The 17507-nt window shown below is 40.2% G+C and overlaps 1 pseudogene across 1 annotated transcript; it reads right to left on the reverse strand.

Annotated features, from left to right (window-relative positions):
• Positions 1–7740: 7740 nt before the first annotated feature.
• On the reverse strand, positions 7741–9309 carry LOC311302010 (putative inhibitor of apoptosis; annotated as a pseudogene). The gene has a single exon. The product of its transcript is annotated as a putative inhibitor of apoptosis (transcript).
• Positions 9310–17507: the final 8198 nt, after the last annotated feature.

Below are 17507 nucleotides of genomic sequence, written 5' to 3' on the forward strand. Positions count from 1 at the left end.
CGTTATATATTGCCCTGTATCCTTCAGTGCAACTGGCCATTCAACTTATTCACAGTTGTGTCGCTACGCCACTGACGCTGTGTTTATGTACACACTGCACACTGATATGTGCTATGTTTTGTGCCTTTATATATTGCCCTGTATCCTTCAGTGCAAATGGCTATTCTGATTACAACATATTCACAGTTGTTGTTGAACGCAAATTATGCTGTGTTTACGTACACACCGCACTCATGTGTTCATGATTTATGCCGCTATAAATTACCCTGTATCCTTCAGTGCATCTGGCTATTCTGATTCAACTATGTATTCACAGTTGTTGTGCGATGCCACTGACGCTGTGTTTATGTACACTGATATGTGTGTATTATGCTTATGCCACGATATTGCCCTGTATACTTCAGTGCAACTGGCGATTCTGATTACTACGTAGTCACAGTTGTTGTGTGATGCAACTGACTCTGGGTTACGTACACACTACACACTGTTATGTGTAGGATTTATGCCACTATATATTGCCCTGTATTTTTCAGTTCAAATGGCTATTCTGATTACTGCACAGTACGTATTCACAGTTGTTGCGCGATGCAACTGACGCTGTGTTTATGTACACACCGCACTCTGTTATGTGTAATGATTTATGCCATATATATTGCCCTGTATCATTCAGTGCAATGGCTATTCTGATTACTACACAGTACGTATTCACAGTTGTCGTGCGATGCAACTGACGCTGTGTTTATGTACACACTACACACTGATATGTGTTATGATTTTTGCCGTTATATATTGCCCTGTATCCTTCAGTGCGAATGACTACTCTGATTACTACGTATTCACAGTTGTTGTGCGATGCAACTGACGCTGTGTACACACTACGCACTGATATGTGTTACGATTAAGCCGCTATATATTGCCCTGCTCCTTCAGTGCAACTGGCTACTAGTGATGGGAAGTCCGGTTCTTTTCCGCGAACCGGTTCTTTCGGACAGTTCGTTTCAATGAACCGGTTCAAAAAACCGGTTCACCAGTTCTTTTACGTCATCACGTAATGACGTCAATTCTATCATCCCGGCGTATAAATATACATTCAAATAAAGGCATTTGTAATCATAACTTCAGTACTCATCGTCATAATCATCTTGGATAGGTTTCTTACATTTACGTTTTGAAAATGAACCCTGTAGTAGGCCTAAGGCAATGCGCAAACGCGGATGTTTTACATGTCTTAAAGTGAATAAACTGGTCTTCATTTTTATTTTATTTGCAATTAAATAAACTTACATTTCGCCGAATTCGGCCCCTCATTCAAGTCGTTGGTTCACCCGTGCTCATGTAACAGCACAGCACATAGACAGTATATAAACACAGCATCAGTTGGCCAAAAGAAAGTTCGGTTCAGAGACGGTGCGATCACGCATGCGCAGTCTCTCCAGCTCATCGGTTCTCCGTATCGAACGTGTCCGAAAGAAACAGTTCTCGGTTCTGTGCTGGTGATCCGAGAACTGCTGCAACAACCAGTTCTTGACTCGAGAACCGTAGCATGCCTGTGTGTGAGCTGAAAACTACTGAAACCTTACTAGGCTAAATCAGTCGACAAAACTAAAATCTCGATGCATGTCTCCAGTATGTTTAATACGTTATGTTTTGATTAACACATTATAAACATTTGCACCCTTTAAAACCTTGGAAAGAGTTTAGGCTATGTCAAAAACGTATATCACCTTACTTAGAAATTAAATGATCTGTTCCTGAAAATAATGTTTTAGTATAAGAATAAAGTTTTATAATCCATTCATTGTTTCCAATCTTTAAAATAATACAGTGAAAAGGCAGTAGCCTATGTGATAAACATGTTTCTAACATGTTTTATTTTGTTACACTTATTGATGTTCAATAAAATACTTAAGAAACATGCATTTCGTCCCTCTGAAAAAAATGCACGCATGCTCAGCTCATCAGCTCATCGGTTCTCCGTATCGAACGCGTCCGAAAGAAACAGTTCACAGTTCTGTACTGGTGATCCGAGAACCGCTGTACCTGTACGTTCGGCAGTGCGCGCATGCTCAGTATCAACTGCTCGTGCTCATCACTTCTCTCAGCACAACATGTCTCAGTTCAGTGAACTGTTGGATTTACTGGAGTAACATATATGCCTACTCCGGGATATTGGTTTATTTTGAGTCGAAGGGACTGTCAGGACTCAGGCATGTCCGAAAGTGAGTAACTTAACTTGTAGATCAGCGCTGACGCAAGACGCGAACTGTTTCGAACGATTCAGTCCGATTTAGTGTACTGGTTCGACCAGTTCACTAAAAAGAACCGGTTCAAAAGAACGATTCGTTCACGAACCGGCCATCACTACTGGCTACTCTGATTACTGTGTACTCACAGTTGTTGTGCGCTGCCACTGACCCTGTGTTATGTACATTGATATGCGTCTATGATTTATGCCGTTATATGTTGCCCTGTATCCTCAGTGCAACCGGCTATTCTGACTAACTACGTATTCACAGTCGATGTCGCTATGCCTCTGACGCTGTGTTTTGTACACATAATAACTATGCTGTCACGTTGCCCTGTATCATTCAGTGCTACTAGCTATCCTATCTAACTGTGCATAGTCACAGTCATCGCTACGGCGACTTGCGCTGCATCTGTGTACACACTGAAGCGTTATGCTGTTATGTTACCCTCAACGTAACTGACCATTGTGTTTGAACTGCGCATATTCATGCAGTTTCGGTCGCTTCGACGACTAGCGCTGCATTATACACACAGACGTTTAAATGTGCACACTGATGTGTTATGCTGTTATGTTGCCCTCGATCCTTCAGTGCAACAACGAGATGTCCTATCTAACTGTGCATATTCACAGTTCTGTCGCTACGGCAACTACACTGCACTTATGTACGTACAAGGACGTGTTTTTGCTATTTTGTTGCCCTGTTCCCTTCAGTGCAAAACTAGCTATCCTAATCTAACCGTGCATATTCACAGTTTCTGGATGTATGTACGTGCACGGATGTGTTAGGCTGTAATGCTGCTCTGTTTCCTTCAGTGCAGCTAGCCATCCTGATCTAACTGTGCATCTCAGCTACGGCGACTTACACTGCGTTATTACATGCATGGATGCGCTATTCTTACGCACTAATGCTGTCATGTTGCCCTTTATCTTAGTGCAACTAGCTATCCCAGTCGAACTGTGCATATTCACAGTCTCTGTCGATACGGTGACCTGCGCTGCATTTATTTGCACATGGATGGGTTCATGCTGCGGTGTTGCCCCGTCTCCTTCAGTGCCTATACTGAGCTACTGCGTATATTAGTTGGCGCTACAGCGACCGATGCTGTTACGTACATGTGCTACGCTGTTATGTTGCCCCGTTCCTTCAGTGCAACTGGCTATTCTGTACTAACTCGTATACTCACAGTTCTAGCTACGGCTACGACTGTGTTTGTGTACTTACTGAGGTGCTATGCTATTATGGGGCTATTATATATTCACAGTTGTTGTCGCTACGGCCACTGGCACTGTGTTTATGTACATTCAGTTATGTGTTAATTTGCACTTCTGTACATCGGCTATAGAACATCGGCTATGTTCTACAAAGGAGTGTCAGTTTCCTTGTGACCCCCTTACTGGCCTATCATCCCCGGTTCACGGACCTGAGAGAGTTATGGGGACAATTCCCCATGACAATCCCCCTCAGGAAGGTCCTGCTTCTACAGCGATTGGCACCCCAGCCCCAAGCTTTGGAACCTTCTTGTGTGTCCGCTGCTGGGTCCTTAGTTGAGCAAGACACTTCACACTAATAAGTGCTGAGAGCTCTCCTTGAGATGGCCTTTCCACCTGCTCTCGCCCCAGCGAAGCACTTTGGAGACCTATGCTCATTCTAAGTGAATGATGTGGCATTGTCTCGGACCTAGTGACTACAGCGTCACTCTCCATCCGATACCAAGCTGCGTTCCGTAGTCGCTTACACTGTTCAGAGCACAGATTGATCCTTGCCCGCCTTATCTGCTGAGCCGTCAGCCTCGCATGATGCCGATGCTCAGAGTGCTGTTGGCCCTGTATGGGCTTTGCGGATGTGTGTGGATCACTAGGCGGCAGTCTGACTAGCTGTTTGTGTGTTTAATGGATGGTACTAGGGACGTGCTGTTTTATACTGAGACCTCTCACTGAATTCGACGCTTTCAATGTTGGTTTAATGCCTACGGCATTTAGGTATGCTGGCTGCCTTCTCAGAACACGTTCGCCAGGGTTTCAAGTTTTATGCACTGCCTATAGCGTCGTGGGTTCGGTGAGTTTTATTTATGTACTCATGAACTGTTTCCACCAGCTGTGCAGTAGTCTGCATTATGCAGAGTTACCATTGCTGCTAACTCTGTGTTATGACTATAATGTTACATAGCTGTTTCCGCATTACGCAGTAGTTTTCAATGTACTGTTAACTCTGTGTATGGCTATAAGGTTATGCAGCTGTCACCGCTATTGCCGTCGACACTGTGTTAACTCTTGTGCTTGAGTGCTAATGGTGTTGTGCTGCCCTCCAGTGCAGCCTTCGCTTCATTTCATGGATATGCAACTTGGTAAGGTCGGAACAGACGTTTCTTGGTCTAGTTCGCCTATCAGTTCGAGTGCTCCTAGCGGCGCTGCTAGCTTAGAACTGTTGGCTCTCGTGGGAGTGTAGCTTGACCCCGTCCAGGGCTTATCTTCACTGCGCTCACGGCGGGATTCTATACAGTTCCCATATACGTCAGTGACGTAATGTCGAAGTGACCGCCTTGAAAGGGAACGTCTCCGGTTACTATCGTAACCTCGGTTCCCTGAGAGGCGGGAACGAGACATTACGTCAGCCGCCGTGCTCGTCGTTTGATCAGCTGTGCTAGCGTTCAGTCTTGATTCTGACGTAATTGTCGCGCCCATGCCCATGCCCACGGACCGGTCAGCATTTGCATGTTTCGCGTCAATTGGCCAGCTGTCTCCAGCTGGCATTAGCCTATAAGATTTCAGTGAAAATGAGAAGGAAGGGAGTTCCCATATACGTCAGTGACGTAATGTCTCGTTCCCGCCTCTCAGGGAACCGAGGTTACCATAGTAACCGGAGACGTTCTATGTTTTTAAAAATACCCCGAAACAAGGACAAGGACCCTCAAAATCTGTGCATACAACAAAACACATGTAGGTGTACGATGATTTATCAGAAAATTACTTTTGTTTGAAGAAAAACTTAAATCAGCTGGTGCTTGATAACTATTGAAGTTATTAAACACCCCTGAATTCGGTAATGATGCGTTTAATGCGATATTGATTTTAATTTTAACTCAATGCGCTAAAGGTCTATGGACTTTAACATCTTAATAGTTGGTCAAATTAACTTAACCCTCTGGGGACCAAGCTGTTTTTGGGGTCGTTGAGATGTTCTGACATGCTCTGACATTTGTGCTTTTTTCAGTTATTTATAAACATGTTAATGGCAAAGGTGTAAATTCACTCTATATAGCACAAACAGGGCTACCATAATATGCGAGCAACGTGTATGTAGATGTTTGTATTTTTAAGAGAATAATGTTTATGCGTGGTTATTGGAAAAAATTAAAATGAAAGTTGCTGATTTAAGAACACAAAACATATATTAAATATGTGTCCACAAGACTTTTGACTAATGGATGTTGTCCCTTTGAATTCTAGCTTCAAAATTATGTGAAAATCATCCTGCCTAATTTTTCACATAAAACACTACATTGATTTAAACATTGTAAAACAGTTTTTTTGTCAGAAGAGGTTTATGCGTGGGAGTGGTAATGGGTCATCAATATTAATGAGATTCAGACCAGGGGTGTGACATAGACGCTCCCCCAAGTGCTAATGGGCCATCAAGTGAGGCAGCCTTAACAAAGAAGGAGGAGATTCAAATGTTTTGTTTTTCAATCTGTTTTATTGTAATTTTGTAAAAACAAAAGTAAAGGCAGGTATCTCACAGTAAATGCTTATGCCCCGTTGATGCGGGCTCTAAGCAAATCAAATGTGAGGAAAATAAACAAAAGTAAAGGCAGTTGGTAAATATGTACTTACTCTTTCTGATTTCTGACTGTGTTGCTAAGCGCACTCCGAGTTGCAGGCGGAGGTAGTGATGAAGCTACATTCCTTTTAAAAAAGTTGAAGAATATTATTACATAAATATAACTATAGTAGCATTAGTCTATAATGAATAACTGATGTAAATAATTTTAGACGCGTGCAATAAGCCTATATGCGTGTCAATGGGCCATTACCGGAAAGGCACACCGCAAACATTAGCCTAACACATTTGTGCACTTCATTAACTGGGTATATTTACACATTTCAGCACATTTACACACATTTACAACTGATATTTGCGAGCATGCATCGTTAATGATAATGAGGCAGCATTTATATAGTCAAAATATAATCTAAACACCTACTAGGCCTACTTTCTAAAATAATTTCTAAATTCTATCTTTCATACATAATGATCTAAACATATCATTTACTGCTAGGCTACACATACAAATACAAATTTTCTTAACCAAGGGGTGTAGCATATGTACACAAAAAAACAAAACATTTTTGACGTTGAAATGGTACGAGATATTAAATTCATGGTATAGATATGCACTTTCATTAGATCGTGTTGAATATAGGTAGATATCAAATGTCAATACTCTGGATGGCAAGTCCACCCAGTATAATATGTAAGCTCATGTTTTGAATAGCTTGTCAACTAATGCAAGTAAGAATAAATACTTACTCATCCGAAATTCTATCCACGGCTGGATCAATTCGCTCTTCAAAATACAAACGGTCGTCATCAGAGTAGTCGCGCTCCTCTTCTGATGAAAATCTGGACTCTTCGTCGCTAGTATCCAGGACGAGCTGAAGGGCTTCCGCACCGGTGTACCGTGTCATCTTCCCAACGCGCAGGTGACTGAATGATGAAACTTGAAGCGTTTAATGCATTTGCTTGGGGGCGTTTACCTGTTTTGCATAGATGGCTTAACACATTATCTTGTGAATAGCGCGCTCCGTGAGTAGGCGTGAACGAATTAAAGTCAATGAGCTCGTAATGAGCTCGACTGGAACCGCTCTCTTTTTATACAGATTACAGAAGCTGATAATATTTGTTTTTTATATAAATTACTTCATTTAAAAGATGCGATCTCAAGCTTTATGCCCGTAGGTCTGTTTGCCTGTTTGACTGAATTTTCGCGGAGTTATAGATCATTTTCGAACGCGTTTCAAATGGGAGTTTACTGACAGAGAGAAGGCAGAAATCGCATCATGTTAAAGTTTCTTTATTTGTCAAAAAGCAAAACACTTTATTTTTATTGTGAGTATACAGAAAAAAAATAGAAACTGAACAGGATCGATTGATGTATAACACGAAAATTAAAGATCAAAATTAACAGAGCATTTTGTGTTTATTTTTCATTGCTAAAAAAAAAAACGAGCAAAACGGCAGGCGCGTTTTTGGTCCCCAGAGGGTTAAAGCATGCGCAAAATGAAATACATCCTAACTACTTTCTAAATGTTTGTTACAGAACTTATGGTGAACAATTCACCCGTGCATATGTTTTAAACGTGTAATGTTTAATTAGATTTTGTAACTGGATTGAGTGAGAATAATAAACTTCTCTCTGGCGGCATGACTTGTTGTATCATTGTTTTTATTCATCAAGTTAAATGTAAATTTGTAAATCCAAAAAATGTTTGTTACTTGGATGATCAATATCTTCACTTTATGATAGGAAAGTACGGACAGCGCCTTTGACCAAGCCTCTACATATGGGGCACTTGCGCAGAGAAGGCGCACATTCTTTGCACACAAATAGGTGACCACAGGGGATGAAGACAATGTTCACTTCCTTATCCATGCAAACTTTGCATGTGCGCTCCTCTTGAAGCCTTCTTAACTGTTCCTCCATAGGCAAGTCTGAAAGATCTTGACTCGGTGATGCAGCTTCATTTGTCTGGGCCATCAGTTCTCTCAGCAGGCAGACATCATTCTTCTTGATCCAGTTGCGGAAGACCTCTGCTGCTGCATTTCCTTTCGACAGGACTAACTCAATGAGCTGCCCTGTCTGCTGCTTGACTGTAGTGCAGTTATGAATAATGCCATACTCTTTCTGTGAGATGACGTTCTCCTCTAGAAGATGGTCCATTAAGCTCTGCACACTTTTTAGGTGCTGTGACATGGCAAGATGATGTTTCTTAAGAAAAGTAAGAAACTTACTTTCTCGCTCCTCCTCTCTCTTCTCATCTTCTGCACTTAGTAAATCAGACACCAACTCTTGAACGGTTTCGTAATTTTCTCCACTTGCGAGGATTATGCTTTGAACGGTTTGCTTCACCACAGGATTGTTCATCATCACTGCATCTTCTGAACGGTCGTCTCCAGGACCCAGGTGTACAACAGGTGGATCAACAAATTCTCTTGAGTTGCTGTCTCCATTAGTCAATAGCTGTTCAAATAGTCTTGGAAATCTTGCTTGAATCTGATGAACAAACTCTTGGCCCTTTTCTTGCAACAGGTATTCACATCTTGGAAACCACTTGGCATGTTCTACCCATGGATCATCACCAGACTCCCAACATCTGAGTCCACCATCACAACAAAAGCACTTCACGTCATCATTACGACCAACATAGTAAAAACCAGCCTTAGCCAATTGGTCTGGTCGAACAGTTATTCTTGAGGGCCAGTTGACAAATGTGAGCAACCTTTCTTCACACTGTTTCATTGCCGAGTTAGATACATTGGAAAGGCCGCCACCAGATAAAGGTACATTATCTGCATGGTCACCTCGAACGAAGTGGCAGTTGGGGTAATGCCTCTGGTGCTCTGATACTGCCCGATCTCCAGGTTCCCAGTTGCTAAGCTGGCCTCCACAACTGAAGCAAGCCACTCTGTCGCCCTGACCAAGGTAGTAGAAACCACTTTTGGCAAGCTCAGCTGGAGTTACTGTAGCAAGAGTCCAATTCTGAAAGGTGTCAAGGCGTTCCTGTTCCCGACGCATGCCAGGATTGTGACAAGTCGGAGGTCGCTGGTGAGACATATTCTCGGGAGGAAATGGGACTGGAGAGGGCCAGGTTGCTGAATGCCGTGTTTAAGTAACCCACCTGCTCCTCCATTTGGCCTGAAATGGATGCCGTGGTGGTCGATGTTACGGCTGTCGCAGGGGCGGAAAGCTGTAGGATGGCTACGTTGCGAAGCGGGGGAAAAGGCAGAGTGAGAGGACGACAGGAGGTTTGCAGTGGCGGGTAAAAATGTGACCACAGGGCGTGTCCACTCAAGCCCTTCTCTCTGCTGGACATCCCATGACTAGTGTCTAGTCGTCCATGACAGAACACATAATCTTATTAAACTTATTAACCCTCTGGGGACCAAGCTGTTTTTGGGGTCCTTGAGATGTTCTGACATGCTCTGACATTTGTGCTTTTTTCAGTTATTTATAAACATGTTAATGGCAAAGGTGTAAATTCACTCTATATAGCACAAACAGGGCTACCATAATATGCGAGCAACGTGTATGTAGATGTTTGTATTTTTAAGAGAATAATGTTTATGCGTGGTTATTGGAAAAAATTTAAATGAAAGTTGCTGAATTAAGACCACAAAACACATATTAAATATGTGTCCACAAGACTTTTGACTAATGGATGTTGTCCCTTTGAATTCTAGCTTCAAAATTATGTGAAAATAGTCTTGCTTTATCGTTCACAAAAAAAAAAAAAAAATACATTGATTTAAACGGTGTAAAACAGGTTTTGCTTGGAAAGCCAATATGCGAGGGGGAGGAGTAGTTTACACCTTAGATTACAATGTCCCACCCACTCTGCATAATGACTCTGCATAATTAGCCATTCATTCAGGTGTGACACTGACTGAGCCACAATGCAAGGACAAAACATGTATTTAGAAGAAGACTTATATTGACCATTTAAGATTTCGCTTACATCTATCTTGTAAATATGTTTTGCTATTTTATTAAAAATGTTACAATTACAACAATAATTACAATTTCAACAATATTTCAAGTGTACTCTTTCTTTGTAAAAAAGAAAAAGAAAAAAGATTATAGGCCTACATTTTATCATATGTATTCATTAGTTTGAATATAGCAAATATATATATATATAATATATATAAATATATAATATATATAAATAATATAGTTATATATAGTTATATATATATATATATATATATATATATATATATATATATATATATATATATATATATAACGTTAGATATGAGCTTATTTGATGTGGCAGTATATTCTACAGTAGCCTAAAAACTGTACCCAAATCTAGTCAACAAGTGACTGACTGTAACGTTGTTTTTATGAAATATTAGGGCATATAAATGCTAATTTGCAGTTTAATACGTTGCTTATACAAATACATTTTATTTCAACATATTCCAGTCGATTTTTACTCATCTCAGTAGGCTATAGCAAAGCAGTTTATTCTTTCACACACAGACGCGCGATTCAGAATTTGCATTTGAATAGCACGCGCTCTCCGGGGAGTGGTCAAATTACTTTTGAATGGCTCGTAATGAGCTCGACTGGAGTCGCTCTCTTTTTATACAGATTACAGAAGCTGATAATATTTGTTTTTTATATAAATTACTTCATTTAAAAGATGCGATCTCAAGCTTTATGCCCGTGGGTCTGTTTGCCTGTTTGACTGAATTTTCGCGGAGTTATAGATCATTTTCGAACGCGTTTCAAATGGGAGTTTACTGACAGAGAGAAGGCAGAAATCGCATCATGTTAATTTTTCTTTATTTGTCAAAAAGCAAAACACTTTATTTTTATTGTGAGTATACAGAAAAAAAATAGAAACTGAACAGGATCGATTGATGTATTACACGAAAATGAAAGATCAAAATTAACAGAGCATTTAGTGTTTATTTTCATTGCTAAAAAAAAAAAACGAGCAAAACGCACGGGCGCATTTTTGGTCCCCAGAGGGTTAAATACCCTCTATGATGCAGGAACCGATGCTAAGAACAAAATCGAATTTTGTTCAACACCACAAAATGTTCTTTCTTCTGTTCTGTACACAGCGGGCAAATTAGTTGTATCATTTGAAAAATCACCACACAATTTCAGGTATTCACGTCTTGGAAATGGTTGCCACCTCGGGAATACAGTAATTCAAATGCAGAAAACAAATATTGAAATATTGAAATATTTAATTATTCTAAATATTATTCTAAGTATTATTATTATTATTTATACTATTATAATACTATTTTTATGAGCTCAGACATTTTTTTCCTTCAGAAATGTTTATTTCAACATTATACTTTCGAGTATACATTGAAGTAGTGAAGAAAATGATAGATCGGCAGTAGTGATGGCCGGTTCGTGAACGAATCGTTCTTTTGAACCGGTTCTTTTTAGTGAACTGGTCGAACCAGTACACTAAATCGGACTGAATCGTTCGAAACAGTTCGCGTCTTGCGTCAGCGCTGATCTACAAGTTAAGTTACTCACTTTCGGACATGCCTGACAGTCCCTTCGACTCAAAATAAACCAATATCCCGGAGTAGGCATATATGTTACTCCAGTAAATCCAACAGTTCACTGAACTGAGACATGTTGTGCTGAGAGAAGTGATGAGCACGAGCAGTTGATACTGAGCATGCGCGCACTGCCGAACGTACAGGTACAGCGGTTCTCGGATCACCAGTACAGAACTGTGAACTGTTTCTTTCGGACGCGTTCGATACGGAGAACCGATGAGCTGATGAGCTGAGCATGCGTGCATTTTTTTCAGAGGGACGAAATGCATGTTTCTTAAGTATTTTATTGAACATCAATAAGTGTAACAAAATAAAACATGTTAGAAACATGTTTATCACATAGGCTACTGCCTTTTCACTGTATTATTTTAAAGATTGGAAACAATGAATGGATTATAAAACTTTATTATTATACTAAAACATTATTTTCAGGAACAGATAATTTAATTTCTAAGTAAGGTGATATACGTTTTTGACATAGCCTAAACTCTTTCCAAGGTTTTAAAGGGTGCAAATGTTTATAATGTGTTAATCAAAACATAACGTATTAAACATACTGGAGACATGCATCGAGATTTTAGTTTTGTCGACTGATTTAGCCTAGTAAGGTTTCAGTAGTTTTCAGCTCACACACAGGCATGCTACGGTTCTCGAGTCAAGAACTGGTTGTTGCAGCAGTTCTCGGATCACCAGCACAGAACCGAGAACTGTTTCTTTCGGACACGTTCGATACGGAGAACCGATGAGCTGGAGAGACTGCGCATGCGTGATCGCACCGTCTCTGAACCGAACTTTCTTTTGGCCAACTGATGCTGTGTTTATATACTGTCTATGTGCTGTGCTGTTACATGAGCACGGGTGAACCAACGACTTGAATGAGGGGCCGAATTCGGCGAAATGTAAGTTTATTTAATTGCAAATAAAATAAAAATGAAGACCAGTTTATTCACTTTAAGACATGTAAAACATCCGCGTTTGCGCATTGCCTTAGGCCTACTACAGGGTTCATTTTCAAAACGTAAATGTAAGAAACCTATCCAAGATGATTATGACGATGAGTACTGAAGTTATGATTACAAATGCCTTTATTTGAATGTATATTTATACGCCGGGATGATAGAATTGACGTCATTACGTGATGACGTAAAAGAACTGGTGAACCGGTTCATTGAAACGAACTGTCCGAAAGAACCGGTTCGCAGAAAAGAACCGGACTTCCCATCACTAATCGGCAGTACATAAAGTAAAGTAAAACAATAACGACATTTACAGATGGTCTAACCAGAATAGAAAATCTCTGCAGGCTATCATGTCTTGCTCTAGGGTGTAGTTGACCAGACCTTCAACTATTTCACCAACGTCAGTTTGTTTTTTTGACACCAGTGACACACAGAGATCCGTTACGAATGTACAAATAGCGAGTATTTCGTCAATTCCAAATTCGTCACTACATGCACTCAACACATCCAGAACCTTTCTGAGGATTACGCCGTTCGGCTCTTTGCCGTTAAAAAACATGGGTGTTACATCAGTCCATGACTTTATCAAGCCTCTTACTACATCCATTTCATTTTTGAGATTTGTCACACGTTTGGTATCCTGCGCACAATCGTTGTTCATATCACACGCAGCATTGATGATCCTGTGCATCAAGCCAACCATTTGGCCTCTAAAATGATCTTTAAACATAGAGTCTAGAGTATCTCTTAAACGACACACTTTGCCCGTGGCACACTCACACGCCAGATGATACTTGTGCCCAGCATCGCCAGAACTCAACGGGGAGTCGCTCTCCATCAGGTTTTGCGTCGCCATTTTTCAGCTTTTCGAATACTATTCGATGATGAAAGATGCTTTTCGAAGAGTCCCTTATTCGATGATGAAAGATGCTTTTCGTTCCTGGAATGTTCCTGGAATCTCCTGAGTGAGTCCTTGCGGCACAGTCATCCAGGGTTTGTGTTTTTGGGTCAGGAGCGTAGTTTGCATCAGGTTCAGGCAAACAGGAATGTTGAAGCGGGCTTTGATCAATGAGATGATGCAGTAGCGCAGCAGTCCGAGGCTAGTAGAGCTAGACTAGAGCTAGAGCATGCGATGTCCTGAAATATTTATCAGGACAACTGACAGAGCTCACCCCGCCCCGCTGGAGGGGCTGAATAGGGGTGTCGTCATCGCTTAAAGCACACCTCTTCACTGAGGCCTATGGGCTTTAGCTCCCCTGACTTCACACCTCTCTCTTCTTTATCCCCCTTCTCTTGTTGTTTGTTAAGCGTCCTTGGGTTCTGTGAAAGACGCTATATAAATTAAAGTTATTATTATTATTATTATTATTATTAAACAGCTGTATACGATTAAAGGCATATGCATATGACGGAAGTGCAGCGATGGAGCGCGTGAACACGAGCAGTGTGAGAGGATTCCTGAGATCTTGCGACGATCTGACTGAGAAGATTCGCTGTTTAATACAGAAGAAACTCATCAAGAAGTACTTGAGCAGGTATAAAAACCTATTTTATGTGTGGATTAAAGAATAGACATTTAATGAAGACACATATATCATTGTAGAATGTATTTCTGAGCACCAGATGCTCTCTCTCACTAGCCTATGGACACACAATCCCTGCGTGCCAAACTATCTAAAATGGTGCCTTCGAAGGGCACTGAAGTTTTTAATCATTATCAACATATTTTTTGATAAAAAATAACTATAAAAGAGTTCCAAATGACACTTATTTTTGAACCCCACACTTTTAAGCGCTCCAAAGTTCTAACTAGAGCAGGGGGCAGAGTTAAAAAGGAACTTTGTCTAGCCTTAATTTACTGAAGGCTATGGATGTTAAGTAAATATGTTTATTAAATGAATTCACAATATGTACACATTCATTATTAATCTTATGCCTAATATGATGAAAAAGGCTGTTATTTGTTTAATCTTCTCTCACATTAAATCACATGTATTATATAGGCCTATTTTAAGTTCAAAATGGTGAAATTAGAAAAAAGTTTATTAGTTTGCCTTGATTATTTTTGTCGTTGTTTAACATTTCTCAAAACATTTCTGTCAAATATGAAATGTTTAGTTTAGCTACTTGCACCTTATCTCACACTTTATGACCATTATCAGCTAGAACTCGCTCTCAGCGGCTCCTGTGTATGAATGTGTCTGCAGGTGTATCTGACCCTAACAACTAATGACCAACTTTATTTTTGCTATTGTACATACATTTTATTCTTCTAACTGTTTGTCTTTGGTTAACACATCTGGAGAAGAACAACAGGAAGGTTGGAAGACACAGTAGAGGAACTACAGAATAAATATGGAGAGAAAACAGCATTAAAGGAGTCATAACCTAGTCTTAATTTGGATACCTACTGCTGTATTATAGTCTTTCATGCCCTTCTAAAAAATAAAAGTGGAAAAAAAATAAAAACAGAGCTCCTAAAACCTTTATTTCTGAAGGCATTATTGTCTCGCGAGATCTGATGCGATGTTTTGGCTGTCGTGGACGGTCATTTTAATAATGCAAATGAGGGGCGCGTTGATTGGTTGCAGGAAGGAGGGGGGTTGACACCGCAGGTAACTTCAGCATCATTACAAACTGACATCATGGCGCAAGTTGTCAATGAACCCGACCTGGCCGCGACCTACGGAATTCAACCGTATATGTTTGAGCCAGACTCTGAACCTGAGCTGGAAAGGGAAGATGTGGAGTCGATGGAAGGACGTCTACATCAAGATGTCTCTGAATGGTAAAGACAATCATTTTGACTAACGAGCTAAAACATTTGTTGCTAATTTCTCCCAAATAGGTTTACCTTTTATTTAGGGCTGTCAATCGATTAAAATTTTTAATCGATTAATCGCATGATTGTCATGAGTTAACTCGTGATTAATCGCACATTTTTTTATTTGTTCTAAATGTACCTTAAATTAATACTTTTCAAGTTTGTAATACTCTAATCAACGTGGGCATGGATAAATATGGATGCTTTATGCAAATGTATGTTTATTATTGAAACCATAGTCAACATAGAGCATGAAGACAGACATGTTTCAAAGGTCATAGATGTTTTTCAAAGAACTTGTTCATGTCTATTAGACACATGTAAAGAAATACCAGGTTCCCATTACTTCTCTTTCTTTGCACTGAGCAATTAACACAAACATGTTTAGATTTTTGCATGACAGGGCAGCTCTTCTGAAAATGCTAAATGTACATTTATTATTTATTATTAGGCTACATTATAGTTTGTCTCTCTCTGTGCCCATTTTGATGAAGCTAAATTCTCAATAAAACTGTTTTCATTGGTATATTTTACTGTTTCTGTTGTCAAACAACGGAATGAATATGAAATGGTGACTGAAACGCGACCCATTAAGACATAACCAGCTCTCCCTTCCAAGATGTTAATCTGCACAATAATCCTGATAATCGAGCCGTCGTCTGATTAAATCAAATACACATAAGATAAACACAAAATCTGTTTTGCGATTTCGGCTATACTTGCATGTAAAATTAGAGAAGCAACATCATATCTGTGTTTAACTGAATTAAAGCGGTGCTCCTCTCTCCAGCGCGAGACGCAGAGAGAGAGCGAGAGAGAGAGAGGCGCGCGCGTGTGCTGGGAGAGCAGTACCGGCGGTACCGGTAGATTCTCAGAAACTAAATAAGGTTTGGGCGCTTTGTTGGAAAAAATAGCTAAATGGGTCTGCAACGTCGCTAAGTTGGCAACACTGTGTATCTCCATTTCTCCAACTAGGTTTTGGGCCACGGGTCAAACAGAAAATACGCGCTGCGTTAATCGAGCGTTAAAAAAAATAGTGCCGTTAATATGATTTTGCGTTAACGCGTTATTAACGCGCTAACTTTGACAGCCCTACTTTTATTTAATGTAGATTACATTAACGGAGATGTAGTCGAATTTTTTTATCAGCTTACAGTGGTTATTGAGATCAACGTTTGCTATCATGTGGTGTTTTTGCCTTGTTTCACGTTCTGGTTTTTTAGACATTTAATATTTTTCTTCTACAGACATGTAACGTGATGTTTTTCTATAAATTTCTTATTACTTGACTGTTTGTTTTATTTATCTATCCTTATCTATTCTATAAAAAAATCAATACAATGATATGGCTAGCATTCGTAGAGTCCATTCCCCGTGTTTACCTCGAAGCTAACGTTACATACAATAGCCGCATTAGTAGTTAGCTGCTGTTTGTTACACACAGTAGAGCAATAAAAACAGTCTTACCGTTTCAATTTCAGGCAAGTCCCGGATGGTTGGAATGGCACCTTTTTTCAAACGGAGCTTCGTGGCCAACTTCGCCTGATATTGGCCCAAATTTGTGAATGATTCCGGCGTAAAATGTTTAGCGCAGACACCGAACAATAAGCCAGTTGAAAGTGTTGCTGGGACAGCGTCATTAAAAATGAATTTTATCCACTGGTCCCTGATAGTGTGGTCCGTTTTTGGTATAGAAAACACATTTGCATGTTGTTTCTGCCAGTCAACCACAGAGCAACTCACGTGTGCACTCGGTTTCTCCATCTTTCGGGACTGAACTGAATATGAGGGGGAGAGGGGAAGGGCGAGCTTCCTGCTGCGGTGTCCATATATGGTATATCCTGCCCCGTCTTGACGTCAAGACGGGGCTGAAATCAAAATCTCGTTTTTTAGTGCGCGTGCACGTGGGCTATTTTACAAACCCTGAGGTAAACAAACGCTTCACTTTTAAATATCGGCTTCCCGGCCAGTGTATAATCATTATGCAATCATAACATACATTGATTCTCGTGGAAAAGTGAAATGTGCAGGTTATGACTCCTTTAAAAAGGATCAAGTCCATAGTGAAAAAAATCAGAAAAAAGATTATCAAACGTAGGAAAAGATTTATAATTTACTTTGTTAGTAGTCAATATGTTTCTCAATCTTCAATAAGCTTTA

This window comes from Rutilus rutilus (genome assembly GCF_951802725.1).
Source record: "Rutilus rutilus genome assembly, chromosome: 13".
Taxonomy (NCBI): domain Eukaryota; kingdom Metazoa; phylum Chordata; class Actinopteri; order Cypriniformes; family Leuciscidae; genus Rutilus; species Rutilus rutilus.